Source organism: Ambystoma mexicanum, chromosome 7p (assembly GCF_040938575.1).
Source record: "Ambystoma mexicanum isolate Mex_15411 chromosome 7p, UKY_AmexF1_1, whole genome shotgun sequence".
Lineage (NCBI taxonomy): Eukaryota > Metazoa > Chordata > Amphibia > Caudata > Ambystomatidae > Ambystoma > Ambystoma mexicanum.
Window position 1 is genome coordinate 966,176,178 of NC_090939.1, and position 22,907 is coordinate 966,199,084.

Consider the following 22,907-nt stretch of genomic DNA (forward strand, 5'->3'; position numbering starts at 1 on the left):
CCTCACACCACAGCCCACCATAAAACAATAATGACAGGCCCACCCACTGGCCTCAAAAACCCAAAGCCAGGGCAAGTGATACCTACGGGCATTCATAGCACCTAACAACAAACAGCAACTCGAATCCCTCGAAGCCTCGATAACATCGGAAGAAGTCGAAGAAGCCATTAAATCCCTGAAGAACACTGCCCCAGGCCCAGACGGTCTAACAGCAAAATTCTATAAATCATTCTCGCAGATTCTTGCGCCGCAACTTTCTCAAGTGTTCAACTCATTCCTAGAATCATGTAAGGTCACCAAATCAATGGGAGAATCACTTACGATATTGGTCCACAAGCCGGGGAAAGACCCCAAGCAAGTAACAACATACAAGCCGATAACCCTCATGAACCTAGACGGTAAGATCTATTCCAAAGTCCTGGCCGCCAGACTAGGGAGAGTGCTCCCAGACCTGATAGACAGGGACCAAACCGGATTCATCCCCCAGAGGAGCACGTTCTACAACATCCGGAGAACACTAGACCTAATAGAGAGCACCAACCGGCAGAAAGAAAACCTCATGTTCATATCCCTAGATGCACACAAAGCGTTCGACATGGTGGAATGGGCATACATCAAGAACACCCTTGAGCACTTGGGATTTGGACACAAGTTCACAACCTGGATAATGGCGAACTACCAATCGCCAACAACCCAGCTGAGAATAAACGGCCACAGATCCAAAAACATATTCTTCAACCGGGGAACCAGACAGGGATGCCCGCGCTCCCCCATGGTGTTTGCACTGTCCATGGAGGCCTTCGCCGGAAGAATCGGACAAAATCCAGACAGGAGGGTGCTAGAGAGCCGTCCAAGATAGCGGCCTCCCTGTGAGCTCCGTGTATCTCCCACACAATCCTGAACAATCGCCGCCTCTGTGGTGTCTAAATAGCTTGCTGTTGCCATTAATATACTGCTGGGGCGATACAGCACAAAACGCTGCAGCCATTTCACCTGTGGCCCGCTGGTTCGCCCCCGAAAACCCGGCAGAGAAGAGCACCCCCCTCTTCCTGTCCGCGTGAAACCGTGGCCTCCAGCTGGGATGCGGAAGACCCTGAGTGCGGAAAGCAGTCGGCTGCGGGGCGGACCGGCGCCCAAAAGAAACATCGCAGAGGCGCCGGCCGTGCTTCACCAGAACTCCAGACCGCAGTGAGGGACTGGCGTGTGCGCGGTCGCGGTGCCTGGGAAGGGCCTGGAAGGCTGTGGAAGACCAGCACAGGCGAGAAGAGCAGTGCCGAAGCACTCGATCGCGATACAACTGGAAACCAGGTATGAGTGCCCCGCGCCTCTCCATAAACACCCACCCGCGCGGCAGGCCCGTTTGACACCCCGGTCCTCCCGTGTGACATAAGACTCATTGACAGCCACCAGAGCTCCTGAAGGCCCCACGACCAAGGTCACATGTACTGGGGGAGCCGGGAATACGGCCGTACTACCTGAGGCCACCCACAAAACACGAATCTCGGCACTGCATCCGTCCCGGAGTCAGTTGCCCCAACCACAGAGTGCTATGGGTGGCCGAGAGCGGAGAAAGAGTGCCCAGAAGCCCATTACCGGGGCACCTGACGGGGGGCCCGTGGGAGAAAGGCCATCACTGAGCTGCGTATTAGTCCATAAACACAAGGCAGCGGTGGTACAACCCAGGCGCACCTGGACTCAGCAAAATTAAACCATCCTGCCCAGGCCCAAAGGAACCGCCCCCGGCCCCCTACGGAGCCCTGCCACCAGCATACAACCAAAGAAGAGCCTCATACCGCAGTAGGTACTAATATCTCACCCAAGAGATAAACAACAGGCATAAGCCCCCTGTAGATGACGGCGCCGCACCATTGGGCGCGATCTGCGGCCTTAACCCAACGTTTCCCCGATGCTGGAAAAACACGGTAGAAACACGTCAACCCCAACAGCAGAGATCCATACCCCGCCTAAAACAACGAGGCGCCTGGCATGACACAAACGCAATCACCCAGCTGGAGCTCCCTGACCTGTTCCAAACCGTCACCAAAGTGCATTAGCGACTACATCTACGCCGAACATGGGGAAAACGGACAAGTCGCAAAGAAAACTGAACTTTGAGAGCTGTTCCTCCTCCAAAGCAACCTCTTCCAACAGCAGATCACAATCACCCATTCAAACACTATCCCAGGAAGAGGAAGAACATGACATGACTTCGACATCAGGGAAATTTTACTTTATCTCAAAGCAGGCATCGGAGGCCTGGGGAGCAAACTAGACACACTTTCCTCCAAAGTTGACCAGCTCCAACACCGTCTGGACAAACACGCAGACAGGCTGGATACAGTTGAACAGAGGGTATCTGACCTCGACGACGGTGCAATGGCCCTAACCTCCAGGGTATCCTCACTAGAAGCGCAAATGAAAGCAGTATGTGCCAAGAGCGAGGACTTAGAGGGTCGCTCTCGCGGAAATAACATAAGGGTAGTCTAAGTCAGAGAGCAACAACTTACCACCAAAATGGAAGAACATGTGGAGAAGATTTGCAAAGACCTGTTTGGAACAGAGACCCTCTCCAAACTGTTAGTCGCCGAAAGGGCTCACAGAGTTCCCAACACGAGACCTATCCCAGGAACAAACCCTCGCCCAATCATAGCAAAGCTGCTAAACTATAAGGATCGGGATGCAATACTCAGAGCAGCTAGAGATAAGGGAGACCTCCAATACGAAGGGGATAAGATCCAATTTTTTCCAGACTTCTCCCAAGCAGTCCAGACGCAAAGGAGATCGTTCACAGCTGTGAAACGCAGATTGCAAGAAAACCAAATTCAATACTCAATGCTTTTTCCGGCAAAACTCTGCATCCAATATGAAGGTAAAACCCAGTTCTTCAATACACCAGAGGAAACCAGTGACTACCTGGACCGCACCGGCTGCAGGCCTGCCCCGAACAACGGAAAACCACAAAGGAGAGACCGGCTGAGGAGAGACCCGCCATTTAACTCACCCCACGAGTAACACAAAGCAAAGGCATCTTGTCACCATCAACTTTACGAAATCACCACCACAGAACAAAATTGCAACAGAAGTAGGGAGCCAGCGCCCCAAGCACAGCAACTCATTCCACAACATTCATGCAGCAAGTCGCCAACCGGGGCGAAAACCAAGTCCTTCAAATACCTACATGTATCTAGACTCCAGCCACATCCACGTGTCCCAGCCTGACCTGAACTCAACCAGCCTCCCAAATGGGAACATTCGTGGCGGTAACCAACCAGCAAAAACTAGGAGAATCCTCCAATACCTCCAAAGACACAAAATTAACATTGCCATACTACAGGAAACCCATCTCCTTCCGTCTTTGGAACATCAATGGGCCAAATCCTGGGGTTGTCATAGGTATTTTTCATCCTATTCATCCTATGCAAGAAGAGGAGTCGCGAACATAATCGATAGAAGAACAAACTTCAGCCTTATTGACTCAAATACGACACTGAAGGGAGGACCCTGCTGGTGAGAGGGATAATCGCAGGAAAAGAAGTAGTAATAGTAAACCCATACGCTCCGAACACCGACGTAACAACTTCAACTGGGTTATGACCCAACTAGGAAAGACTAACGCAACAACCATTATATGGGGAGTGGATCTCAACACACCAATTGATCCCAGACTTGACAAATCTCACAATACAACAGGAAATTTCTTCAAAAGCTAGCGTTCAAGTTCAAGAGATTTGTCAAACATTTGATCTATCCGATCTATCCGACACGTGGAGACAACACAACCAAGATACAAGAGAATGCACCTTCTATTCGGCCTTTCACAACACCAGCTCCCGCATAGATTATATCTTGGAATCTACCCGCAGCCCGTTCGACTGGGGGGCGAGTCAAATTCTGCCACAATCCTTCTCAGACCACTCAATGGTCACACTTGAGGTCACCTTATCCGGCACTAAAATACATGGGCTCAATAGGAGATTTATGCCTGGTTCACTCACTGATGCCGTTTACGCGACAGAGCTGTTCCAAGAAATAACATCCTTCATAGAAATAAACCAGGCCGGTTTCATCCCAGGGCGCAGCACAACCGACGGCATCAGAAGACTTTTTGGCGTCTTTGAAGCCCTAGACCCAACACAACAGGCAATAGCAGTACTACTCGACGCCGAGAAAGTGTTTGATTCAGTGGAATGGCCATTCGTGTTCGCAACACTCAGGCAAATGGTTTTGGGCAACTTCTTTATTAAGTTAGTATCCTTGTTATATAATGACCCACGCTCATACGTCACGCTAGGAAATACTGGATCCTCAAGCATCACGCTAGAGTGCGGAGCTAGGCAAGGTTGCCCCCTCTCAGCCCTTATTTTTGCCCTTGTTATGGAACCCCTAGCTTCGAGGCTATGATCCAACCAACTACACTGGGGCCTTAAACTAGGTCCCTATAGACTAATTGTCTCCCTTTACGCCGACGATGTCATGTTATTTGTCAGTGACCCCCAAGACAATCTTAACTCTATAATGCGCGAAGTAATAACATTTGGTCGAATGTCAGGCCTTAAAACCAATCACTCAAAATCAGTTGTGTTCCCCTTGACCCCAATACAATTGAGTTCACGGACGATCATGGCTTTAAATGGGAAAACTCAAAGGTTTGTTACCTGGGTATCTACATGTCCCGTAATCACCATGAGATATTTAGAGATAATTATGTAACAACACTAAACTCCCTGCAAGAACGGGTCCGCAGATGGAAATCACTGAAGTTAACACTATGGGGCAGAACCTCTTTAACGAAGATGGTTATCCTTCCCAAACTTCTTTATCTCTTAGGAATATCCTGTTACTTATCCCCAAATCCTTTCTACAAAGGGTAACAAGCCTAATCCTAGAGCTGCAATTGACAGGAAAACCTGCACGAGTTGCATACAGCACACTAACACTACCAACATCAAATGGCCTGGAGCTTCTCGATATTGAAAAATACTATTGGGCAGCTCAAGCTCAATTTCTGAGCCACAGGTACACGACTCATTTAATCCGCCCACATGTACAAGTGGAGCGAGCCCTTGCTTCCCCTAACTTGCTAAGAGCCATCATTATCAGCCATATCCCGTTTCCGCATTGCACGTTAAATACGGTCCTATCCACATATGCAATTTGGAAAAAGATTGCTAACAAATATGGGGTGAATATAAGATTCTCCCTCCTATTATCAATCAAATTTATTCCTGGCATCCCCCTCACAAATGAAAAAGCATTCCTTATATGGGCAGACAAGGTCAGTATCCAATCCTTTGGTGACCTATTCCCAGAGGGTACCTTTCTAACTCCACAAATGGCCAAAGACAGGGGCGGAAACACCTCCCTCGATGTATTTCTCTACTTCAGACTGCGCCATACCCTACAAATGCTGTTTCCCTCATTCCCCAAACAACCACCAACATGGGATTTATTACACAAAGTAATTCAGGCACAAGGGGAAGGGAGACTAGTGTCACTACTATACAAATCCCTTTTAAACGACACCCGGAAATTTAACCGTAAGGTGCAGCAAAAATGGGAAACAGCCATCCAAGAAACAATACCCGCAGAGGACTGGTCCTATATTCTCCGTCAAACTCAAAAGGTCGCATTAAATACCTGTTATAAACTAATTCACTTCAACTTTGTACATCAAACCTTCTACATCCCAGTTAGGAAAAACAAACACCACCCAGAAGTGTCGGCCCAATGCGAAAGATGTGCATTAGCTAATGCAGACTTTCTCCACTTAGCCTCGAGCTGCCCAGGGATACATCGATTCTGGACCTCCGTTGTACAAATAACAGCCGACATCATAGGTGAATGAGTGGCCCCACTTCCATTAGGAGCCCTTCTCGGACTCACTAAATACCTACAACCCGCATCACGAAAACTGGCAGCTCTTCTCATGGTACTGGAGGAGAATTGCCATGACATGGGGCCGCGGCCCATTACCAAAGATTGAAGACTGGAAAAGGGACATTGTATATAGTCAAGATATGGATAGTGAATTTATAAGAACTTTACCATTACATGCACGCCATCCCGACATCTGGGGGCCGTACATAGCATATCTGCTAAATAGTGCTGAGTCCTCAGACTAAGAAAACCCTGAAACATTAAAAAAAAATATATATATTTTTTTTTTAAAAACAGGGTTTTGGGACATTGAATTGCAAAAATAACACTAGAGTCAAACTAATTGATACAGATGAAGAAATGAATCGGAGTTTAACTTGGTGAATATTAGAAGAGATGTGAGGCATTGTAAGGGTGTTCGAAGTTGTTATTACTGAATGTGCACCCAGTTGGTGCAAATGTATATCTGATGTATTTAAAATCCAAAAATAAAGTTTAAAAAAAAAAAAAGACAAAATCCAGACATACATGGCATCACTGTGGGAGACAGGGAATAAAAAGCGGCATTATATGCAGACGACGTCCTCCTAACAATCACTCGTCCACACACCTCACTCGACCACATACAAGAAGAGATCCAAGCATTTGGAAAGGCATCAGGATTCAAAGTGAACTATGTTAAATCGGCCGCGCTAACAATTAACATCGCAAAGAAGCAGAAGCAAGAACTCTCTCCCAAATTTCCCATACCATGGGCCGAAGACACGATCCAGTACCTGGGAGTGGGCATTCCCAAACACCACACCCAGATATATCAGAGCAACTTCCCACAACTATTTACAGAACTGAAAAAGGACCTATCACACTGGACTAAGCAAGAAATATCATGGATGGGCAGAGTAGCTGCAACAAAAATGAACATGGTCCCAAGACTACTTTACCACTGCATGGCGCTGCCAACCCACATCCCAGAAAGTGAGCTCAAAGGACTACAGCAAGCGGTAATGAAATTCACATGGGGGGGGGAGAGCTCAAATAGCGAAACCCATAATGAACCGAGACCGCAACACAGGAGGGGTGGGAGCTGCAGAAGTCTCCAGATACAAGCGAGCCGCTCAATTAGCCCCAGCATTCACATGGTCACAAATTATAGACCCCCTTAATGGGCACAAATAGAAGGAGCATGGTGCAAAGTTCCCCTACACGACCTTCCACACATGCGGCTGCCAAGCAACCAGCCAAACACAGGGCCCCTAAAAGCGACACATAACACAATAACGAACTGGAAAGCAGCAGCATGAAAATGGGGTTCCACAGGAGTCATAGGCCCACTAACACTGATCTGGGGTAACCCAGACTTCTCTCCAGGCCTCCGACCCCTGAGCTTCGCTGCATGGCAAACTGGGGGCCTGCGGACAATCTGACTTTTTAGCAGGAGGCAATCCACTTACGTTCGAGGAGTGCAAAGCCAAATTCAAGGTCCCAGAAGCCGAAAGGTTCAGATACTCCCAGATACGACACTGGCTATCACAAAGAACTATCAAGGAGAAGGGCTCTAGAGACCTAACGCTGTTAGAACGCACGGTGACAACAGCCCCACCTAAAGGGAGGATCTCTGCACTATACCGGCTCCTGGATAAGCACGACGCTGCAACTAAAGAAAAATATATGGCCAATTGGGAAAGAAACTTGGGGCGACCGATAGACAAGAGCACATGGAGCAAGATATGGACAAGGAACCAAAAAAGCTCCCAATGCATTACCAACAGAGAATGCGGATGTAAGATCTGCTATAGTTACTACATCACACCTGTGCAGCTGCACAAGGCCAATCCGAGCATCCCACCGGGTTGCTGGAGGGGATGCAAATCCAAAGGAATCCTGTTCCACATGTTATGGACATGCCCACAAGCAGCAGCATACTGGAGAGAAGTCCTGAACCACATAAAAGCAATCACAGGCCTCACCATCCCCTTGGATCCAGGGATAGTACTGCTGGGGGACACAGATGACAGCGAACTCCCCCTTACTGGACACCTGGCTGGCTTATGTACACATCTCCTAACGGCGGCGAAGATCGCGCTAGACAGGATTTGGAAGAACCATACAGGCCCATCAATCCCGCTGTGGTGGGCAAAATGCTGGGACACAGTAGTCGCAGAGAAGATCACTGCCCTACGAGCAGGAAACCCAAGCAATTTCCAGAACACCTGGGCCCCATTCATGGACGTTGCAGAACAATTCCCAACCCTCTCCCGCAGACCCCCACTTACCCGCTGGCTAGGATAATTAAGAGGCCACGAAACACCACAGCAATAGCATCACCTTCCCCTCCTCACCCCACCGCGAACTGAACAGAAGCATAACCTAAAGCCCTCCCACCCTGACCACCAAACTACTAACCTAAGAAACTAGCATACAATGTGTTGTAACAAGAACCTTACGAAATGTCTTATGTACTGTTATATGTTAAAATGCCAATAAAATGTTATATTGAAAAAAAAGAAATGTGAATGTTAAAACACCTAAATGAAACTGTGAATGATGACTAGCGCAACACTTGAATGGAATTGTGATCACTAGCCTGCCTCACATCTGGACAGAAGATTACAAATTAGCGAGCGCCACACTTCGATGGAATAGTGAATGGTAGCAAGAATCACACCTAGACATAATTGGAAGCAAAGCAATGCCAACTAACCAACCCACTAACAATTTCATCCCTCTGCATACACCTCTCAAACTCTAACCAAACACAACCACAAGCCTAAAACACAGCAATCCGCACAAACCTCACTAGACTGCAACAAAACAAACCACACATAGACCTGCACAACAGCACACGATGACTACCGACCATAAAACACCCCAAGCACAACCAAGCACAACCAACGGACCCACCGGGCTGAGGCTACCAACAGCACATCACTGCTATCTTGCACTTTTCCAGCTCATTCCCACCAACTCATCTCCCTTCTCCCTCTTTCAGAACCGCCAGAGCGCCAGGGGACCACTCCGGTGGTGATAGTGCACGGTACAAATATCCTTTAACATTAACATAACATTAACATGCTAAGTACGTCTGTCTAGGCCGTAAGCATAAAAATACTGTGTACCATGGCTCAGTTTTTGGCTTGTGGTATTGAATGTTTGTGAAACATTACGAAAAATGTGTGATTTCCTAACTGGAAGAGTCGGGGGAATGCAGTGGAGCATTGTTTGTCTCAAAATTCACAGAAGCCATTGCCTTACCGGGCCAACCATGTCCGCCAAATACCTTTTTTCTGTCATTTTCCTGATTTTTCCCCAAACTATGTAATCTTTCCTTACATAGTTCTTGCCTGACCTGCACAAATCGCCCCTTCCTAAACTTGGAATGTTGTCTACTTTTCAGAAATGTATGCCTTTCTGTCTTCCCATTCAGCTTTCCTACCCTTCTCTTCCATTCCGTCCACGCATGTCCTATTGGACAAAAAAGGCCAAAATCGCCTACCTCTCACAAAACAGCTGGTTAACATAACAAAATATGTTTTTTTTGTTTCCAATCAACCTGTTCTTGAAAGCCTGGAAAATGACTTCTTTGTAAATCATTTTATTGCCATTTTCTCAAAAACCCCAAAATGTTCTCCCTTTTTGGTTATTCTCTCTCACCCCCTACAGCAAACTAGGATTCCTTGTTGGCGTTATGACCGCCTACATGTGGGGAAAAAAGGGGCCAAATTTGGCTGAGATATCTCATGTAACAAAAAAGTTACAAGGGATTGAATGGCGACATACTGAAATCACCAAAAAAGGCCTTGGCACTGGGGGGGGGAATGGAGGGGGTGCCCATGACAGTTAAGGGGTTAATTCCCCTGACTCCCTGTAGTCTGCCATTGGAAAGCAAATGAAGAACGGAACAGGAAAACCGTTCCATTCTTTCTCCCAACAATGTCACCAATTAATGGACACGTTTGATACATCAACTGAAATGCTGTGTTTTTATCCAGAAAAAGTAAAAAGAAAAGTTTTAGGTACAGATTGGGTAAATACTTGTGACAAAAGAGGAAGGTATAAATTAACAAAAGAAATCAGCCCAGAATGCAAAACAACCGGAGCATTACTGTCCTACTTAAGGCAATGCCCAGATATGCGCTTTTGTGAATCCTTCATGCAATTTCGTTTTAATTTGCTTCATACAGAAGTCCTATATATTAGAGGTCTACAAGAAAACGCAATTTGCAGATTTTGTCGGGATCGCCAATGAATCCCTAAAACATCTAATGATATTCTGCTCATTTCTCGAGAGTATTCAAAAAGACAATTTCAGCTGCTTTGTACACTCTGTTGAAAACTTAGACAATGAGAATTTGTGGTTATATATGCTACAATGTAGACCATCAATTTGCTCATTAGAATTGTGCAATATTTGAAAAAAGCTAATATCATAGATTGAAATGCAGATTTTAAAGCAATGTTAAATGTATGTAATTATTTATGCTTTTTTACCATTTTTCTTATTCTTATTTTCTTATTTGTAGAATTTGTAACATCTATTTTAGTATGACTTTCAGATCTTTTTTGTTCTTTCTTAAAATGTAGTGACTATTTTTTTTTAATCTTTGAACGTATAAAGTTGAAAACAAACTATTTTACAATTTAAAAAAAAAAAACTGCTCGGCACAGCATCCCTTAGTGCGTGGGAGCCACCGCAGGCACCTGGGGGTGGCGGTAGAGGCACATTCCTCCTTAGGCAAATATTATGAAGGATAGCACACACCAAGACTATTTTCCCTACTCTGTCAGGGGCATACATCAGGGTCCAGGCACCTGAATCATGCCTTCAGAAGTCCAGATGTGCACTCTATGCATACGCGGGTCCTGTTGGTTTTGCCAAGCTTGTGGCCTCTTTCCTGGGCAGTGCAGGAACCTCCCGACGTCCTCCTTCTTGTCCCCATGATTCAAGCTCAGGAACAGCGAGATCTGCTCGAACTGCCAAACTGCCTCCACTATATGTTAATGTTAAAGGATATTTGTACCGCGCACTATCACCACAGGAGTGGTCCCCTGGCACTCTGGCGGCTCTGAAAAAGGGGGGGAGGGTGAGTTAGTGGGAATGAGCTGGAAAAGTGCAAGATAGCAGTGATGTGCTGTTGGAAGCCTCAGCACGGTGGGTCATTTGGCTGGGCTTGGGGTGTTTTACGGTTGGTTGTAGTCGTGTGGTGTTGTGCAAGTCTATGTGTGGTTTGTTTTGTTGTTGCAATGTAGTGAAGTTTGTGCGGTTTGCTGCGTTAAGGCTTGTGGTCGTGTTTGGTTCGAGTTTGAGAGGTGTATGCAGAGGAGTGAAATTGTTAGTGGGTTGGTTATTGATTCATGCTTGCACACTTGGTCCAGGCTTGGCAGGAGAGTCGTATTTCAAACATTGAATTACTTTTCTATCTAAATGCGACGCAGGCTAGGTTGAGGATTCCATCTAAGTGCTGCATATGCTAATATGCACAATTCCATCTAGATGCGGCACCTGCCAGGTTCAAGAATTCCCTCTATGTGTGCACATGCTAACATTCACAGCTCTATCTAGGTGTGACGCACGGCAGGTTGAGGATTCCATCCAAGTGTGGCACATGCTAACATTTACAATTGTACTAGATGCGACGCAGGCTAGGTTGAGGATTCCAACTAAGTGTGACACATGCTAACATTCACAGTTCTATCTAGGTGCGACGCAGGCTAGGTTGAAGATTCCAACTAAGTGTGGCACATGCTAACATTTACAATTGTATCTAGATGCTACGCAGGCTAGGTTGAGGATTCCAACTAAGTGTGGCTCATGCTAACATTTACAATTGGATCTACGTGCAACGCATACTAGGTTGAGGATTCCAACTAAGTGTGGCACATGCTAACATTCACAGTTCTATCTAGGTGCGACGCAGGCTAGGTTGAAGATTCCAACTAAGTGTGGCACATGCTAACATTTACAATTGTATCTAGATGCTACGCAGGCTAGGTTGAGGATTCCAACTAAGTGTGGCTCATGCTAACATTTACAATTGGATCTACGTGCAACGCATACTAGGTTGAGGATTCCAACTAAGTGTGGCACATGCTGACATTCACAGTTCTATCTAGGTGCGACGCAGGCTAGCTTGAGGATTCCATTTAATTGTGGCACATGCTAACATTCACAGTTCTATCTAGGTGCGACGCATGCTAGGTTGAGGATTCCAACTAAGTCTGGCACATGCTAACTTTCACAGTTCTATCCAGGTGCGACGCATGCTAGGTTGAGGATTCCAACTAAGTGTGGCACATGCTAACATTCACAATTCCATCTAGATGTGGCGCGTGCTAAGCTAAGGAATTCCCTCTATGTGTGCACATGCTAGTATTTACAGTTCTATCTAGATGTTGCGCCTGCTAGGTTTAAGAATTCCCTCTATGTATGCGCATGCTTACATTTACAATTCTGTCCAGATGCGACGCAGGCTATTTTTTCCAGACTTCTCCCAAGCAGTCCAGGCGCAAAGGAGATCGTTCACAGCTGTGAAACGCAGATTGCAAGAAAACCAAATTCAATACTCAATGCTTTTTCGGGCAAAACTCTGCATCCAATATGAAGGTAAAACCCAGTTCTTCAATACACCAGAGGAAACCAGTGACTACCTGGACCGCACGGGCTGCAGGCCTGCCCCGAACAACGGAAAACCACAAAGGAGAGACCGCTGAGGAGAGACCCGCCATATAACTCACCCCACGAGTAACACAAAGCAAAGGCATCTTGTCACCATCAACTTTACGAAATCACCACCACAGAACAAAATTGCAACAGAAGTAGGGAGCCAGCGCCCCAAGCACAGCAACTCATTCCACAACATTCATGCAGCAAGTCGCCAACCGGGGCGAAAACCAAGTCCTTCAAATACCTACATGTATCTAGACTCCAGCCACATCCACGTGTCCCAGCCTGACCTGAACTCAACCAGCCTCCCAAATGGGAACATTTGTGGCGGTAACCAACCAGCAAAAACTAGGAGAATCCTCCAATACCTCCAAAGACACAAAATTAACATTGCCATACTACAGGAAACCCATCTCCTTCCGTCTTTGGAACATCAATGGGCCAAATCCTGGGGTTGTCATAGGTATTTTTCATCCTATTCATCCTATGCAAGAAGAGGAGTCGCGAACATAATCGATAGAAGAACAAACTTCAGCCTTATTGACTCAAAGAACGACACTGAAGGGAGGACCCTGCTGGTGAGAGGGATAATCGCAGGAAAAGAAGTAGTAATAGTAAACTCATACGCTCCGAACACCGACGTAACAACTTCAACTGGGTTATGACCCAACTAGGAAAGACTAACGCAACAACCATTATATGGGGAGCGGATCTCAACACACCAATTGATCCCAGACTCGACAAATCTCACAATACAACAGGAAATTTCTTCAAAAGCTAGCGTTCAAGTTCAAGAGATTTGTCAAACATTTGATCTATCCGACACGTGGAGACAACACAACCAAGATACAAGAGAATGCACCTTCTATTCCGCCGTTCACAACACCAGCTCCCGCATAGATTATATCTTGGAATCTACCCACAGCCCGTTCGACTGTGGGGCGAGTCAAATTCTGCCACAATCCTTCTCAGACCACTCAATGGTCACACTTGAGGTCACCTTATCCGGCACTACAATACATGGGCTCAATAGGAGATTTATGCCTGGTTCACTCACTGATGCCGTTTACGCGACAGAGCTGTTCCAAGAAATAACATCCTTCATAGAAATAAACCAGGCCGGTTTCATCCCAGGGCGCAGCACAACCGACGGCATCAGAAGACTTTTCGGCGTCTTTGAAGCCCTAGACCCAACACAACAGGCAATAGCAGTACTACTCGACGCCGAGAAAGTGTTTGATTCAGTGGAATGGCCATTCGTGTTCGCAACACTCAGGCAAATGGTTTTGGGCAACTTCTTTATTAAGTTAGTATCCTTGTTATATAATGACCCACGCTCATACGTCACGCTAGGAAATACTGGATCCTCAAGCATCACGCTAGAGTGCGGAGCTAGGCAAGGTTGCCCCCTCTCAGCCCTTATTTTTGCCCTTGTTATGGAACCCCTAGCTTCGAGGCTATGATCCAACCAACTACACTGGGGCCTTAAACTAGGTCCCTATAGACTAATTGTCTCCCTTTACGCCGACGATGTCATGTTATTTGTCAGTGACCCCCAAGACAATCTTAACTCTATAATGCGCGAAGTAATAACATTTGGTCGAATGTCAGGCCTTAAAACCAATCACTCAAAATCAGTTGTGTTTCCCTTGACCCCCAATACAATTGAGTTCACGGACGATCGTGGCTTTAAATGGGAAAACTCAAAGGTTTGTTACCTGGGTATCTACATGTCCCGTAATCACCATGAGATATATAGAGATAATTATGTAACAACACTAAACTCCCTGCAAGAACGGGTCCGCAGATGGAAATCACTGAAGTTAACACTATGGGGCAGAACCTCTTTAACGAAGATGGTTATCCTTCCCAAACTTCTTTATCTCTTAGGAATATCCTGTTACTTATCCCCAAATCCTTTCTACAAAGGGTAACAAGCCTAATCCTAGAGCTGCAATTGACAGGAAAACCTGCACGAGTTGCATACAGCACACTAACACTACCAACATCAAATGGCCTGGCGCTTCTCGATATTGAAAAATACTATTGGGCAGCTCAAGCTCAATTTCTGAGCCACAGGTACACGACTCATTTAATCCGCCCACATGTACAAGTGGAGCGAGCCCTTGCTTCCCCTAACTTGCTAAGAGCCATCATTATCAGCCATATCCCGTTTCCGCATTGCACGTTAAATACGGTCCTATCCACATATGCAATTTGGAAAAAGATTGCTAACAAATATGGGGTGAATATAAGATTCTCCCTCCTATTATCAATCAAATGTATTCCTGGCATCCCCCTCACAAATGAAAAAGCATTCCTTATATGGGCAGACAAGGTCAGTATCCAATCCTTTGGTGACCTATTCCCAGAGGGTACCTTTCTAACTCCACAAATGGCCAAAGACAGGGGCGGAAACACCTCCCTTGATGTATTTCTCTACTTCAGACTGCGCCATACCCTACAAATGCTGTTTCCCTCATTCCCCAAACAACCACCAACATGGGATTTATTACACAAAGTAATTCAGGCACAAGGGGAAGGGAGACTAGTGTCACTACTATATAAATCCCTTTTAAACGACACTCGGAAATTTAACCGTAAGGTGCAGCAAAAATGGGAAACAGCCATCCAAGAAACAATACCCGCAGAGGACTGGTCCTATATTCTCCGTCAAACTCAAAAGGTCGCATTAAATACCTGTTATAAACTAATTCACTTCAACTTTGTACATCAAACCTTCTACATCCCAGTTAGGAAAAACAAACACCACCCAGAAGTGTCGGCCCAATGCGAAAGATGTGCATTAGCTAATGCAGACTTTCTCCACTTAGCCTCGAGCTGCCCAGGGATACATCGATTCTGGACCTCCTTTGTACAAATAACAGCCGACATCATAGGTGAATGAGTGGCCCCACTTCCATTAGGAGCCCTTCTCGGACTCACTAAATACCTACAACCCGCATCACGAAAACTGGCAGCTCTTCTCATGGTACTGGAGGAGAATTGCCATGACATGGGGCCGCGGCCCATTACCAAAGATTGAAGACTGGAAAAGGGACATTGTATATAGTCAAGATATGGATAGTGAATTTATAAGAACTTTACCATTACATGCACGCCCCCCCCCGACATCTGGGGGCCGTACATAGCATATCTGCTAAATAGTGCTGAGTCCTCAGACTAAGAAAACCCTGAAACATTAAAAAAAAATATATCTATTTTTTTTTAAAAAACAGGGTTTTGGGACATTGAATTGCAAAAAGAACACTAGAGTCAAACTAATTGATACAGATGAAGAAATGAATCGGAGTTTACCTTGGTGAAAATTAGAAGAGATGTGAGGCACTGTAAGGGTGTTCGAAGTTGTTATTACTGAATGTGCACCCAGTTGGTGCAAATGTATATCTGATGTATTTAAAATCCAAAAATAAAGTTTTAAAAAAAAAAAAGACAAAATCCAGACATACATGGCATCACTGTGGGAGACAGGGAATAAAAAGCGGCATTATATGCAGACGACGTCCTCCTAACAATCACTCGTCCACACACCTCACTCGACCACATACGAGAAGAGATCCAAGCATTTGGAAAGGCATCAGGATTCAAAGTGAACTATGTTAAATCGGCCGCGCTAACAATTAACATCGCAAAGAAACAGAAGCAAGAACTCTCTCCCAAATTTCCCATACCATGGGCCGAAGACACGATCCAGTACCTGGGAGTGGGCATTCCCAAACACCACACCCAGATATATCAGAGTAACTTCCCACAACTATTTAAAGAACTGAAAAAGGACCTATCACACTGGAGTAAGCAAGAAATATCATGGATGGGCAGAGTAGCTGCAACAAAAATGAACATGGTCCCAAGACTACTTTACCACTGCATGGCGCTGCCAACCCACATCCCAGAAAGTGAGCTCAAAGGACTACAGCAAGCAGTAATGAAATTCACATGGGGGGGGAAGAGCTCAAATAGCGAAACCCATAATGAACCGAGACCGCAACACAGGAGGGGTGGGAGCTGCAGAGGTCTCCAGATACAAGCGAGCGGCTCAATTAGCCCCAGCATTCACATGGTCACAAACTATAGACCCCCTTAATGGGCACAAATAGAAGGAGCATGGTGCAAAGTTCCCCTACACGACCTTCCACACATGCGGCTGCCAAGCAACCAGCCAAACACAGGGCCCCTAAAAGCGACACATAACACAATAACGAACTGGAAAGCAGCAGCATGAAAATGGGGTTCCACAGGAGTCATAGGCCCACTAACACTGATCTGGGGTAACCCAGACTTCTCTCCAGGCCTCCGACCCCTGAGCTTCGCTGCATGGCAAACTGGGGGCCTGCGGACAATCTGACTTTTTAGCAGGAGGCAATCCACTTACGTTCGAGGAGTGCAAAGCCAAATTCAAGGTCCCAGAAGCCGAAAGGTTCAGATACTCCCAGATACGACACTGGCTATCACAAAGAACTATCAAGGAGAAGGGCTCTAGAGACCTAACGCTGTTAGAACGCACGCTGACAACAGCCCCACCTAAAGGGAGGATCTCTGCACTATACCGGCTCCTGGATAAGCACGACGCTGCAACTAAAGAAAAATATATGGCCAATTGGGAAAGAAACTTGGGGCGACCGATAGACAAGAGCACATGGAGCAAGATATGGACAAGGAACCAAAAAAGCTCCCAATGCATTACCAACAGAGAATGCGGATGTAAGATCTGCTATAGTTACTACATCACACCTGTGCAGCTGCACAAGGCCAATCCGAGCATCCCACCGGGTTGCTGGAGGGGATGCAAATCCAAAGGAATCCTGTTCCACATGTTATGGACATGCCCACAAGCAGCAGCATACTGGAGAGAAGTCCTGAACCACATAAAAGCAATCACAGGCCTCACCATCCCCTTGGATCCAGGGATAGTACTGCTGGGGGACACAGATGACAGCGAACTCCCCCTTACTGGACACCTGGCTGGCTTATGTACACATCTCCTAACGGCGGCGAAGATCGCGCTAGACAGGTTTTGGAAGAACCATACAGGCCCATCAATCCCGCTGTGGTGGGCAAAATGCTGGGACACAGTAGTCGCAGAGAAGATCACTGCCCTACGAGCAGGAAACCCAAGCAATTTCCAGAACACCTGGGCCCCATTCATGGACGTTGCAGAACAATTCCCAACCCTCTCCCGCAGACCCCCACTTACCCGCTGGCTAGGATAATTAAGAGGCCACGAAACACCACAGCAATAGCATCACCTTCCCCTCCTCACCACACCGCGAACTGAACAGAAGCATAACCTAAAGCCCTCCCACCCTGACCACCAAACTACTAACCTAAGAAACTAGCATACAATGTGTTGTAACAAGAACCTTACGAAATGTCTTATGTACTGTTATATGTTAAAATGCCAATAAAATGTTATATTGAAGAAAAAGAAATGTGAATGTTAAAACACCTAAATGAAACTGTGAATGATGACTAGTGCAACACTTGAATGGAATTGTGATCACTAGCCTGCCTCACATCTGGACAGAAGATTACAAATTAGCGAGCGCCACACTTCGATGTAATAGTGAATGGTAGCAAGCATCACACCTAGACATAATTGGAAGCAAAGCAATGCCAACTAACCAACCCACTAACAATTTCATCCCTCTGCATACACCTCTCAAACTCTAACCAAACACAACCACAAGCCTAAAACACAGCAATCCGCACAAACCTCACTAGACTGCAACAAAACAAACCACACATAGACCTGCACAACAGCACACGATGACTATCGACCATAAAACACCCCAAGCACAACCAAGCACAACCAACGGACCCACCGGGCTGAGGCTACCAACAGCACATCACTGCTATCTTGCACTTTTCCAGCTCATTCCCACCAACTCATCTCCCTTCTCCCTCTTTCAGAACCGCCAGAGCGCCAGGGGACCACTCCGGTGGTGATAGTGCACGGTACAAATATCCTTTAACATTAACATAACATTAACATGCTAAGTACGTCTGTCTAGGCCGTAAGCATAAAAATACTGTGTACCATGGCTCAGTTTTTGGCTTGTGGTATTGAATGTTTGTGAAACATTACGAAAAATGTGTGATTTCCTAACTGGAAGAGTCGGGGGAATGCAGTGGAGCATTGTTTGTCTCAAAATTCACAGAAGCCATTGCCTTACCGGGCCAATCATGTCCGCCAAATACCTTTTTTCTGTCATTTTCCTGATTTTTCCCCAAACTATGTAATCTTTCCTTACATAGTTCTTGCCTGACCTGCACAAATCGCCCCTTCCTCAACTTGGAATGTTGTCTACTTTTCAGAAATGTATGCCTTTCTGTCTTCCCATTCAGCTTTCCTACCCTTCTCTTCCATTCCGTCCACGCATGTCCTATTGGACAAAAAAGGCCAAAATCGCCTACCTCTCACAAAACAGCTGGTTAGCATAACAAAATATGTTTTTTTTGTTTCCAATAAACCTGTTCTTGAAAGCCTGGAAAATGACTTCTTTGTACATCATTTTATTGCCATTTTCTCAAAAACCCCAAAATGTTCTCCCTTTTTGGTTATTTTCTCTCACCCCCTACAGCAAACTAGGATTCCTTGTTGGCGTTATGACTGCCTACATGTGGGGAAAAAAGGGGCCAAATTTGGCTGAGATATCTCATGTAACAAACAAGTTACAAGGGATTGAATGGCGACATACTGAAATCACCAAAAAAGGCCTTGGCACTGGGGGGGAATGGAGGGGGTGCCCATGACAGTTAAGGGGTTAATTCCCCATACTCCCTGTAGTCTGCCATTGGAAAGCAAATGAAGAACGGAACAGGAAAACCGTTCCATTCTTTCTCCCAACAATGTCACCAATTAATGGACACGTTTGATACATCAACTGAAATGCTGTGTTTTTATCCAGAAAAAGTAAAAAGAAAAGTTTTAGGTACAGATTGGGTAAATACTTGTGACAAAAGAGGAAGGTATAAATTAACAAAAGAAATCAGCCCAGAATGCAAAACAACCGGAGCATTACTGTCCTACTTAAGGCAATGCCCAGATAGGCGCTTTTGTGAATCCTTCATGCAATTTCGTTTTAATTTGCTTCATACAGAAGTCCTATATATTAGAGGTCTACAAGAAAACGCAATTTGCAGATTTTGTCGGGATCGCCAATGAATCCCTAAAACATCTAATGATATTTTGCTCATTTCTCGAGAGTATTCAAAAAGACAATTTCAGCTGCTTTGTACACTCTGTTGAAAACTTAGACAATGAGAATTTGTGGTTATATATGCTACAATGTAGACCATCAATTTGCTCATTAGAATTGTGCAATATTTGAAAAAAGCTAATATCATAGATTGAAATGCAGATTTTAAAGCAATGTTAAATGTATGTAATTATTTATGCTTTTTTACCTTTTTTCTTATTCTTATTTTCTTATTTTTAGAATTTGTAACATCTATTTTAGTATGACTTTCAGATCTTTTTTGTTCTTTCTTAAAATGTAATGAATATTTTTTTTAATCTTTGAACGTATAAAGTTGAAAACAAACTATTTTACAATTTAAAAAAAAAACTGCTCGGCACAGCATCCCTTAGTGTGCGTGGGAGCCACCGCAGGCACCTGGGGGTGGCGGTAGAGACACATTTCTCCTTAGGCAAATATTATGAAGGATAGCACACACCAAGACTATTTTCCCTACTCTGTCAGGGGCATACATCAGGGTCCAGGCACCTGAATCATGCCTTCAGAAGTCCAGATGTGCACTCTATGCATACGCGGGTCCGGCTGTGGGCATGGTTGTAGGAGGTCTCATGTGGTGTATTTGGGTCACGCACAGGGGTCATCAGCCACACCAGCTGTGGATATCCGGAGTCACCTGCATGGGGTGTAATACGGACATCAGTCATTTGTCTCATGCATGGACCTGCAGTCTCAAGGTATCCAGCAATTGTTAGCTGTGGGCATTCTTGTGTGCATCCGGGCAATTCAATGTGTATGGGTGATGGGTGTGCATCATTTGTACATCATGCCATTGATCACTTGTCCTGCACATGCACACAGTCACTTTATGGTGGGTGGTCTGTGGCATGTCTGGTTTTAATGCATATGGGCAGACAGCTGTGGCACGGGTGGACATGCTGTTGGGTGCTACTGTGTGGATCTGCGCAGTGGCATATTCAAGATGCTTTGTGGTAACTGTGGTCTCATGTGTCATTATGATGGCAGCGGTGTGTGTCCATCACCATGTGTGTGTCCTGGTGTGTCAATAGTTTGCATGCACCCTTGGATGCTCACCATCGATTTTGCAGGGGCTGCACTTCTAATTTCTTTAGCTACAACTGCCAATTTGGACATCGCAAATATAAGTGTGCCAAGATTTAGCAGATCCGTAGCTGCCCACTCTGCGCGGCGGAAAAGGCGGATATGCTGCATATGTTCTGGTCCTGCCCGGTGATAAAAGACGGCTGGGACAATGTAGAGAATAGGGCAGCGGCAAGAGGGATCCAAATGCAGGCGTGGTCGCCGGAATCTTACCTATTGGGGCTGTCCCCAAGGGGCGGCAAACAGAGGACGCAGAAAGCAAAAATGAACGATCTAATGTGCATACTGGCAAAGCGCTGCATAGCGATGGCATGGAACACGAGTACAGGGCCATCAATAGAAATGTGGTGGGCAGAACTGAAGAAATGGACGACAGCGGAAACATCAGTGTGGACCAAAGCGATGCAGAGGGGAGAGGGAGAAAGTAGGGCCAAGTTACTTGCATGGAACTCCCTCATACAAGATCTGTTCGAAAGCACAGAAGGGCAGGGTACAACAGGCCCCAGTGGGCCAGACGAATATTGAACTGCCGACGGCGAGAGGGGGAGGGCACCCCGTGAGAAGGGAAGCCACAGGCCACGGCCAAGCCAGAGGGAGCCTGCTTAAGAGACAGACAATGGAAGGTGTTAGGCAGAATCCTGTGCAGTGCCCTTAGGGACCACTACACACAATTAAGACTACAAGTGGTAATACAAGTTCACCTTTGGTACACACCTGTACTACACTGTTAAGGTGGTAGCAGTAGCGGAGCAGCCAGACTTATCTCAAGAGCAAATGAGCAGTAGTAGAGATTACACAAAGGACCACAATTACTGTGACTCAAGCAAACACTGACTCAAGGTCTTTGGTTAAAAAGTTAAAGTACATTTATTTTAAACCATCTGTTCACAAAACACTTCACTTCTATTAAATTAAAAACCACACGTAAAATACACTACACAAAAACAATTCTCTTTGTGCAGAACAACTCAAGGTAAGTACCTTATGATTTGACAGACCGGTGTTGTGAAACAAAAGGCGTTACCGGGAATACATATGCAATCACGTTTTGACAGTAATGACAGTTCGGTCTTACTAAAGATGCACGTATCCGCGGGAAGAAACGTTACCGGAGTTAAAACACTCTTAGCACCTGAGTTAACAAAAGAGAGTTAGGGGAAAAAATCATAGGCAATACTTTTGTCAAGGCACACAGAATCAGAGAACACTTTCTGACAAGAAGATTAAAGTCAATAGGCCTGCGCCAGTGTCAAGTGGAATCGGGTTCCTGTTGTCGAGGATCACACAGTCAGATAGTTTGCGATTGAAGATTGCCAGGAGTACTTGGATATTGTCAACAGAGGAAGCAAAAGTTATAAGAGGGAAGCCTTGCATGAGGAGAAAAGGGTTCACCCTAGTTCCTCGAAGCTGGACACAGTACCTTATTCTTTGAACCACGGCAGTTGTTCCTGGTAGTTTCCTGCAGACTCACGGTTCCTGGAGCTTCAGTGGTGGAGACAAGAAGGAAGACGTCTGGAGTGATCTGCCCAGGGATGAGACCAGCAGCAGCGATGGTGAATAAAAGGTGCGCTCCTTTAAAACAGGAGAGGCTCTACAGATGGCTATCCGGACCACTACAGCAGTGTGCAGCGATTCCGACCATGAAGAGGGTCCTCTGGCTGTGGAAGATGAGCTGCTTAATCCCACCAAGCTCAAGGGAAGACGACTCCGGACTGGATCTTCTCTTGTCGTCGAAGGGTAGATAGCTCAGGACTGCAGCAGGGCTTCACCAGGACTTGGTAGTTGCAGCAGCCGTCTTCTTCTCCGCTTCTCTTCGGTTCCTTGCAGATCCAGTGGTGACTGACTTCCAGCCCAAGAGTCCTGCCTTTTATGTGAAAATCCCCCATTTACGCAGCCTGTCTGTCAATCACCCAGCAGGGGGGTTGTCCGGCTCGGACAACCACCTCAGCCAATCATGACAAAGTGCGACTTGGGTTTCCAAGGATACCCTGTGCAGGGGGTGACTACACCCCACCCTCACATACAGCCCA